The sequence below is a fragment of the Monodon monoceros genome, unplaced genomic scaffold (genome assembly GCF_005190385.1).
Source record: "Monodon monoceros isolate NGI ecotype Baffin Bay Population unplaced genomic scaffold, NGI_Narwhal_1 Super_Scaffold_14, whole genome shotgun sequence".
NCBI classification, from domain to species: domain Eukaryota; kingdom Metazoa; phylum Chordata; class Mammalia; order Artiodactyla; family Monodontidae; genus Monodon; species Monodon monoceros.
The window spans coordinates 37,102,443-37,112,928 of NW_021703770.1; the positions used below are offsets into that span (position 1 = coordinate 37,102,443).

A 10,486-nucleotide genomic window follows, 5' to 3' on the forward strand; every position below is an offset into this window, starting at 1 on the left:
TCTGCTCAACTTGTCTGTGTTGCTTCAATCCTAGAACCCACTTAAACCCACTCAGGCCCTTCCTTAGCTGCCATCACCCACAGCTCTAGTGGGTGGGCGCTGTGAAGAAAATACTTCTTAAAAATAAAGGAGCCCAGTGGCTGCCCTCGATTCTTGGTTTCCCAAGAAGAGCTCCAATATCAAGAGTCCTGGTGTAGATGCTGAGTCAAACTCCCTTTGGGGCCCATTGGAAGATGTGTTTCAGACCCATGGAGAACAAGAAGCAGGATGGATACACTGTCCCTGGTTTATCCATCATCATTGCCAGAGCTCAGGAACGATGCTTGCCAAAGAGCACAGCATCCCATTAAAGGCTCATAATAAAATTCTAAAATTTACAAAAATAATAATGACTGAATTGGGTTTAAGTAACACTATCCTGTTGCAGTTGCTTCCTTCAGCTTCTGTTACATCTCAGAAGAAAAACAATCACAACAGAAAAGGACACTCCCTCCCCAAGTCTCTGTAGGGGAACAGTACATGTGAAGGCTGCCAATGGAAACCTTAACTCCTTAAAGGATAAGTATGAAATAATCCCCCTAAGTGTGGATCTTAGATTTATTTGTTTTTATAAAGACAGGTTGTCCTGCTGAGGCCATAGGCAAATATGCACCATAGAAACTATCTTTCCTCTTGGCCACACCCGTGGCAGGCACTGTTAGTGGATCACCTACTCTTTCTTGCTAATCCTCAGTAGAATACTTTAGGAGAAACTAATGAACGTTGCCAAGGGAGGTGAAAGCTGTTTTCCCTTCTGACCTAGAGGAAGCACACACCCCTAAAGGGGTGGACTATTATCCAGAGAAGATGTAGCCCTTCATACAGGAACCTGGAAACTTAGAGATTCAGCCTACCATGGGAGGGAACTCCTGTCTCTCTTTCCCTGTGGGTCTGTCTTGAGAAGTCTAGCTGTGCTGAAGTGCACCAGGTGGAAAGGGAGAGAGAGAGAGATGTGGGATATGCCAGAAGCTAGGCAGGGAGACCCTGGAGAGGAACACAAGCTGGAGATGAGTAAGTTACACTTCGTAAGCCAGATTCCTTAGTTACAGCTAGCTTTCTGGGTCTGTTTTCTCTTTTGCTATCCTTGAGCCATAAGTAAAATTCATTCATTCATCCATCCATCCATCCCATCCATTCATTCATTCATTTAACAGATATTTATTGAGCATCAATCTTGTAGCAGTCTCTGAACTATGATCTAGAATGTGGGGATGAGTGACATAGAGACAGTCCAGGGAATGCAGACCAATGACAGCCATTTATGTTCATTTACACTCAAATGGCCATTTATGTTGTGTGGGGAAATGCTGATGGTATGGGATCACACAGTAGGGGAGCCCAGGCTGTCTGAAGTCAAAGTGCTCTGGTTAAGGGGTGTCTATTCTCCAACATGGTCTCATTGGATGGACTGGATACAGAGAGTAGCATTATGGGCAGGGCTTGGGCAGGAAATTAAAGAGGAGCTGTTCCCTGGGAGTTGTGGCCATGAGATTCAGGCACCTTATCTACATAAAGGCTCTTTTTCCACTGCCAGTGTTGGAGGACTGGGTGTGATACTAGTACAGGTTTGATTTTTATAGGGTGGGAGCTAAATCTGGGATCTGCCATTGTGTGTTTCTCTTCTCTCCCAAAGGTGATTCTTAGAAACCTCCACTCTGAAGGCCTCTTGTCCTTCAGTCAAGCATCCAGCACATCCTCACAACTCCTCGGATCCCCCTGAGGCCACTCTTCTCACCGTTGACACCACTACCATTATTCCTGACACATGAGGCAGGATGAGCCAAGACCAGAAGGTCATCATGATCAAGAGGTGAGCAGATAGTACTTAAAGGCAGAGAGGGTTGGGATTGGAGAGGAATTCCCTAATAGCTATTATAAATGGAGATGCAACAGGTTTGAACAAACGACCTGCAACAGGAAGAGGGGAGGAGGGAGGAGTCAGGCAGAGATAATGCCAAGAGTGGATGCCTGGGCTGTGCAGGGACATAAAAGGGGCTCAGAGAGGGCTTAGGAAGCAGATCGGAAAGGAAGATAGTGGAGGAAGGTAAAGAATCCAGTCTTTGGTGTTCAGGTGTGTGGCTGGGGATTGTGAGAGACTGGATCAGGGAACTTGAAGGCTGGAATGTCCGCTGTGTTCTTGGAATGACTTCCTGAGGGCTTCGCATGTAACCAAATATTAGCACTCATTTACTAAATAAAAACTCTTCTGTCCCTGGGCTAGCAGGGAGTGGAGTGGCATGCCCCCCACCCTCATCACAAAGACAGGTCAGTCCCCGTCCCTAAGACTGTCACAACCTAGACCAAAAAGTGCCCTGAGAGCCTGGCAGGATCATTCTGGTGCACAGACTCAGTGTCCAGGGGTCCTGAGTGGCCATAGGACAGCCAGGGCTCCTGCCTCCCATAAATCCAAGCCAAGAACAGTAAAGCGCAGAGAAGGGAGGTAAGTAGGAGCAGGGAGAAGAAAAGTCCCAGAAATGCAGATAGCTTGCAAATAATAATAAAGCAATAACCTGGCTGAACTCCGTCCAATTCAGTTCAATTCACCAAGTACATGCTGAGTGCCCCTGTGTGCCTATTCTGAACTAGTATGCTGGAGAGGAGGGCTACAAGAAAAAATGAGCAGTTTGGTGGAGGTCAGGCAAGCTAAAGAGAAGGTATCTTTTCAGGCACCAAAGCTCTGCCCTGTAGATGGCTGCCTTTGCATTGGAGGTCCCCTGACAATTCACAGGAGATTTCTCTCAAAGACCTTCCAAGGCAGTTCCTCGAAGACCCTAGTCCGTGCCCCCAGGCAGCCAGGAGTCTGTTCCATTTGATACAGACCAAGCAGACCCTTTCTGAAGTTTTTGTAGAAATGGAAGTGATCTGATGAGAGTAGGGAATTTTAAAGGTGAAAACAGGGGCAAGGATGGAGAATGGATTGGAGGTGGAGAAAATGCAGAAGTAGGGGGCCAGTGAGGAGAATACGAATACTCCAGTTTCACTGAGTTGGTGGCAGTGAGTAGAGCAAAGGGACAGAAGAGGACGAGGACACAGAGGCTCTGCCAACTAACTGGCTGTAGAGGACAAAAGAAGAGTTTGAGACGGCCTTGGGCAAATGAATAAGGAGGGTCAGGGGGCTCTGAGGAGAAGCATTTGAAGAAGGAAGGTAATGAGTTCAATGTTAGTGGTAATACAGGATTCCATCCTTCCTTTCCTGGATTCTTCCTACTGGTTCCCCTTCTCTAGGCTCAGCCCTCCAGTTCCCTTTTCATGGGGCTTCTAAAAGGCAAACTTTACTGGATCGTTCCCTACATCCAGCCTCACAGTGGTTTCCATCACCTTCAGTGAAAGCCCGCTGTCCTGAGCACAGCATACAAAGCCTTGGAGCTCTGCCTGGCCTACAGCTTAGCCTCATCTCCTGCCACTCTGCCTCTGGGACTCAACACTCCAGACATCCTGAAATATTTGCATTTTTTTCAGAGAAGGCAGTTTCGTGCCTCAGTGCCTTTGTAACTGTAATGCGTCACCCTGGAAGTTCTTTCCCTCCTTAACTGCCTGGTGAACTCCTCACCATTTGTTCTCAGGTGGCTTAAAATACAACAAAGCATTCCCCCATGGTCCTTTTCACCCTCTCAAAGGAGGTTTACTCAAAGAATGCAAGGCTGTTCAATACTTGAAAATCAATCAATGTAATCCACCATATTAATAGCTAAAGAAGAAAAATCACACGGTCTTATCAACTGATGCAAAAAACATTTTTAACAAAATTCAACATGTATTCATTATAAAACTCTTAGAAGAAAATAGGAGTAGAGGGGAACTTTCTCAACTTGTTGAAAAGTATCTACCAAAAGCCTACAGCTAATATTACACTTAATGGTGAAAGATGGAATGCTTTCCTCCCAAGACCAAGAACAAGGTAAAGGATGTTTGTTCTCACCACTCTTATTCAATATATTATTGGAAGTTCTGATCAAATTAATAAGACACAAAAAGGAAATAAAATGCATACAGATCAGGAAGGAAGATATAAAACTGTCCCTATTTGCAAATGACATGGTTGTCTATGTTGTAAATCCCACAGAATCTATAAACAAACATACAAACAAAAACAACCCAACTCCTAGAACAAATAAGTGAGTTCAGCAAAGTTGCAATATACAAGATAAACATACAAAAATTGTACACATTTGTATTTCTAGATATACAACTGTATATGCAATTGTTATTTCTACATATCAATGAACAGGTGGACATCAAAACTCAAAATACAATGCCATTTTCAATTACTCAAAAAAAAAAAAGAAATGCTTAAGTGTAAATCTAACAAAACATCTACAGAACTTCTATACTGAAAACAATGTTGAAAGAAACCAAAGATCTAAGTAAGTGGAGACATAGCGTGCTCATGGATTGGAAGGTTCAACATAATTAAGAGGTCAATTCTTCCAAATGCAGGGTTAATGCAATTCTTATCAAAATCCCAGCAAGATTTTTTATAGGTATAGACAAAAGTATTCTAAGATATATATGGGGACTTCCCTGGTGGCACAGTGGTTAAGAATCCGCCTGCCAATGCAGGGGACACAGGTTCGATCCCTGGTCTGGGAAGATCCCACATGCCGCGGAGCAGCTAAGCCCGCACGTCACAGCTACTGAGCCTGTGCTCTAGAGCCCACGAGCCACAACTACTGAGCCAGCGTGCTGCAGCTACTAAAGCCGGTACGCCTAGAGCCCATGCTCCACAAGAGAAGCCACCGCAATGAGAAGCCCGCACACTGCAACAAAGAGTAGCCCCTGCTCACTTCAACTAGAGAAAGCCCGCACACAGCAACGAAGACTCAACGCAGCCAAAAATAAATAAATAAAATAAAAATAAATAAAATTTATATGGAAGTGCAGATGAACTAGAATAGCTAACATCGTTTTGTAAAAGGATTCTACAATGGAAGGAATCAGTCTACCTGATTTCAAGACAGAGCTGTGATGTTTACAGAGTGATAGACACATAAACCAATGGAACAGAATAGAGAATCCAGAAACACATTAACACAAATATGCCCAACTGATTTTTTACAGAAGTACTAAAGCAGTTCAATGGAGGAACGCTAGCTTTTTCAATGAACCTCGACTTAAATCTCACATCTTATTAAAAAACTAACTTAAAAGGATCATGGGCTTAAATGTAAAATGTAAAACTACGAAGCTTTTAGAAAAGAAAATATCAGAAAAATATCTTTGGGATCCAAGGCTAAGCATAGACTTCTTAGATTTGCCACCAGAAGCATGATCTATAAAAGAAAAAAAATTGAGTTTCATCTAAATTTAAAAATTTGCTTTGTAAGTATCGTGTTACGAGAATGAAAAGACAACCTTCAGACAGTGAGACAATAAATTTGCAAAGCATACTTCTGACAAAGGAATAGCATCTAGAATACATAAAGATCTCTCAAAATTCAACAGTAAATAATAAAAGAAAAGCAATTAGATTTGGGGAAAAGGCATGAAGGAACATTTTGCTGAAGAGGATATAGAGATGGTAAATAAGTGGGTGAAAAGATGCTCAAGGTCACTAGCCATTATGGAAATGTAAATTAAAACCACAACGAGTTATCACTATACATCTCTCAGAAAATCTAAAATAAAACATAGTGACGGCATTAAAGCTGATCACTTATACATTGCTGGTGGGAAGGTAAAATGGTACAGCCACTTTGGAAAAGCTCGACAGTCTCTTAAATAACTACAAATGCAACTACCATATGACCCAGAGTTTCAATCCCAGAGAAATTTTTGCGGAGAAATGGAAACACGTTCAAACAAAAGGCTGTACACAAATGTTCAAAGCAGCTTTTCTGGTAGCAGCCCCAAACTGGAAACGACCGAGATATCCTTCAACAGTTGAACGGCTAAACACACTGTGGTACATTCATATCATGGAATACTTCACAGCAGTAAAAATGAATGAACCATTGATACACACAAGTTAGATGAATCTCCAAGGAGTCATGCTGAGTGAAAAAAGCCAATTCCAAAATGTTACATATTATATTACTACATTTACATAACATTCTTGAAATGACAAAATTACAGAAATGCAGAATGGATTAGTGATTGCTGAGAGTCGAAGATAAATGGGGGAAGGAGATGCAGGAGGCAAGGGGGCCTGGCTATAAAAGGACTACAGGATGTAGTGATGGTATTGCTCTGTGTCTTGACTGTCTCAATGTCAATATTCTGGTTGTGATCTCGTACTACAGCTCTGCAAGATGTTACCCTTGGGAGAAACTGGGTAAAGGATACAAAGAATCTCTCTGTACTGTTTCTTACAACTGCACATGAATGTACAATTATCTCAAAATAAAAAGTTTAATTTAAAAAATAAAGCAAAAAACACACCCCTTTATCATCTCACAGGTCAGAAGTCCAAGCATAGCACAACTGGATCTCCTGCTCACGTCTCACCAGGCTGAACCCAAGGTGCCAGCCAGAGCTTGGGGGTCTCATCTGAGGCTTGGGGGTCTTCTTCCAAGTTCAATCAAGAGTTGGCAGAACTCAGTTCCTTGTGGCTCTAGGACTGCTCTCCCATTTCCTGGCTGACTGTCAACCAGGGACCATTCTCAGTTTCCTAGGGCCTTCCTGCTATTTCCTGCTATGTGGCCCTTCCCATATTCCCTCTCATGCTTGGAAGGGCTCAGAGCCACTTATGGCCTCATCTGATTAGGTCAGGCCCACCCAGATAATCTCCCTTTTTATTAACTCCAAGTCAATTGATGAGTAGCTTAACCATGGGCGTGATAGCCCATCATATTCACAGCTTCTGCCTGCACTCAAGGTAAAGGAATTGCACAAGGCATGTACACCAGAGGGCAGGAATCTTGGGACTATCTTAGATTTCTGCCCACCACAGACCATCTTAGCCCCAGTGCTCTGGGTGGGATAGACTGAGGTCTTTGTTGGGACTGCATTGCAGTGCAATTCTCTCTGCTCAGTCCTTCAGCCTTCATTCCCCATAGTCATTGATCCCTAGAGCACTTGCCAATCAATTTTCTGCCTGTGAGTCTGTTTCCCAAGGAACCTGACCTAAGACAGTAGTGCTATACTAGAGGGCATGGAAGACAGATTGATAACATTTTAAAAATCCCTGAGCCAGGTATATGGGAGACTCTACTTAAAAAGGATGTTGACAGAGCTCTGGGGGGGTTATCCCTAGGCTGGCAAGTCAGGAGCACCACATGGGTAATTGTTGACAATGAAAACCAAGTCACTCAATGGTCTGCCTCTAGATTTAGCTTAAACTCAGCTCTCCTTTAACATCATCATCATTACTATGATATCGTATTTATCATACATTGAGAGTTCACTCTGTTTCAGAAACCATGCAAAACATTTCGCCGACCATCTAATGAGCCATTATAGCAGAGTGGTTGAGAGTACCAGGGATTAGACGACTCAGCATTGAATGCCAGCTTCTCCGTTTGATAGCAATATGGCTCCAGTGAGCCCAGCTTTCCAAGGCTCAGTTTCCTCATCTATAAAATAAGGATGGTATCTGTTTTATAGAATAACCCGTCATGTAGAACTCTTAATATGTGCTTGGTACAGAGCAAGCATTCCATAATTGTCAGCAATCTTAAAGCCTCATTTAATTCTTATAACAGCCCCGCATGAGGGTTTATAGCTGAATAAGCTGAGGTTCAGAGAGGTCAAGCAGCCTCCTAGGATCCAACAAACAGCTAAAAGGTGTCAGAGGTAGGATTTAAACCAAGCTCCTTCTGACTATAAGGTCTTAGCCCTTAACCATTATCCTGGCTTGCCTCACTTTGTGGGTATCCACGGGAGCAGTGAAGCCAGCACTGCCTTAAGCACAATGCAGAAAGAAAGAACAAATGAAAAGACACACGCAGAGTCTTAAAATCCCTGGGAAGGAAATGCAGGGGGGAGGGAGTTGCCACTGGTTCACCTGAAGGATGTCAGTCTTCTGAGCCTGAAGCTGTGTGCTGCTACGTGGCTCCCTAAATGGGGTAGTGGAAATCAGAGTCTCTCTTCTCGAGACAGCTAAGCCCTTCAGGAAAATGTTATTACAGGTCCACGATCTCTTATTCAAACATTTTGATTCAGACAGCTCTGAATACCGAAAGTTTTTCATCATTCTGACTTGACCCAGATTGACCTGAGCTCCTTGTCGGCTTTGCAGCTTCACAAAGGAATGAATAGTCATACACTTGCTGCAGAAATGTTCGTATGATCATTTCCTGAGGTGTCAGCTACTGAGTTACCTTTCTAAAATCTGAGAAATCCTGAATTTCAGATGAGGGCTTGGGGGCCTTTAATTATTATCTCTGACAATTTTTGCTACTTACCAGAGCAAAGAACACAGACACACCAGATTTCATTCACGGAATGACTTTCATGTAAAGAGCTTTTATCCAAGAGCTCTTCAGAGGATCCCTTGTTCCCCACAGGGATAAATAACCAGCCCCAGGCCATGCGTACCCATCCAGCTCTACCTGAAAGCAAGCCGGGTACCCTAGGTGGCTGCTGCCCAGTCTACTTCCCAGCACCGTGGTTTTCCACTCTGTGTTATAGAATTGTCCTGCATTGTTTTCCCGCCCAGAATGCTGATTCTGGTGTGACTTTGTGTTGTTTCGGGATAAGGGGGTTGAGGTGGAGAGAAAGTCGAGGCTGTGGGTGCAGAAGAGAGACAGGAATCGTGACCCTCCCCAGCCTCCAGTTCCTTTCCTGGGGCCTCTGGGGATAGCAGTCGTTTGCTCACAGTATTTTCCATATAATCCCAAAGTGTAAACTTTACCTATTTTGAATGCATGAATTCCACGCCATCCTTTCTCCTTCTTTACTATTTAAATGAGACAAAATATCCAATGAGATACAGACTTGGTCTTATTTAAAATCACAGGTCTACAGCTGTGAAGGAATAGAGTCCCTATAAGGAATAAATGGGCCGTATCTCAGTATTCCTGCTGAGTCTATTTTCTACCGTTGAAAACCACATGTAGCCACTTTGATGTGGGCTGAATAGGTGGGGCATCATTTTACCACCATTTGTTTAGCTGCACTTTGGCAAATGTCAAGTCCAAGTCTGTGTATTTGGACAAAATGAGGTCAGCAGCCTCCTGATGGGCTTTCTGTCTGGCAGACAGCACCTTACCAGCCTTCTCTCCACTAGGAATTGCGGGACTCCTAAGGAAGCATCAAGTGATTAACATTCCTGGTTGCTTTCGTCTCTTCAGGGTAAATATCAGAGATCAGCCAGTACAGAAGATACTTGCCGCTACTCCAGCTCCAGAGCCCACCCTGAGTGCAAACTCAGTAAAGACTTGGAGCGTTTAAAGGAAAAAACTAAAAATGGTTCTACGTTTGGTCACTTCCAAATTATTCTCATTCTTACGGTCTATCCAGGGCCACGTCCCCTTCATTTCCTTTTCATCAGTTACCTATCTCTGGCCAACAAATGATCACTGGTGATTCCTTTTCCAATACATGGCTGGGAAGCAATGAGACAGAAAAACAAAATTGTTTTCTTGTTTGAGTTAAATTCAATTTTACAAACAAATTGAGTTTGTGCTAATGGCCAGGTATTCTGCTTGGTACTAGGGATAAAAGGACTGGGGATTACAGTCAAGTGATAGGGAAAAGACCAGTTGATTCCCAATGATGAAAAGTTAGCACAGATGCTACAGGAGATGTGAGAGTCACTCAACTTTGCCTTGGTGGGGGTGGTGGAGGATCAGGGAAGACTTCCTGGAGGAGGTGACAGCCATTCTAATAAGACGTTACCCAGGCAAATGGGTGAGAAGGGGGTGAAGACATTGTATGCAGAGAATACTTCTCCAAAGGTTCTGAGGTGAGTACATTGCATGAATTATATTACATACAATTTAGTTTCAAATACTTCAGCCTAGACAGAGAGATGTATCTGTTACTTTTTTTTGATCTGTTACTTTTAATTTACCTCCTAGGAGCAATTTGTTAACATCTGAAGTGCCCTGCTCAGGAATACACATTCCAGAGTGTTTGTAAGCTTTGATAGATGCTAACTGGATGTCACACTCCAGAAGCACCTTCTACAAGAGCTTCGACCATCTTTTTTTCCTTTCCAGCTTTATTGAGATATTACTGACTTATAATATACGTAAGTATAAGGTGTACAATGTGATGATTTGATACATGTGTATATTACAAAATGATTACTACAATAAAGTTAGTTAACACCTTAGCCCACTCACATAATTACCATTGTTTTTTGGGGTGATAAAATTTTAAATCTGCTCGATTAACAACTTTCAAATATATAATATGATATGGTTAATTATAGTCACCATGCTGTACATTGGATCCCCCGAATTTATTCATCTTATTGCTGGGAATTTGTACCTTTGACCAACACCTCTTACCTTCCCCACCCCCTGCCCTTGGCAATCATCATTCTATTCTCTATTTGTATGAG

At 43.0% G+C, this 10,486-nt stretch overlaps 1 long non-coding RNA gene across 2 annotated transcripts in view; it reads left to right on the forward strand.

Annotated features, from left to right (window-relative positions):
- Positions 1–10,182, forward strand: part of LOC114895571 — a 37,003-nt gene extending 26,821 nt beyond the window's left edge. The window contains exons 2-3 of one of the 2 annotated variants that reach the window (XR_003793587.1): positions 1,673–1,849; positions 9,999–10,182. This is a non-coding gene — a long non-coding RNA (uncharacterized LOC114895571). Of the gene's footprint in view, positions 1–1,672; positions 3,176–9,998 lie in introns of those variants that run through there. The other variant, XR_003793589.1, reaches the window with a different exon arrangement.
- The last annotated feature ends 304 nt before the right edge of the window (positions 10,183–10,486 follow it).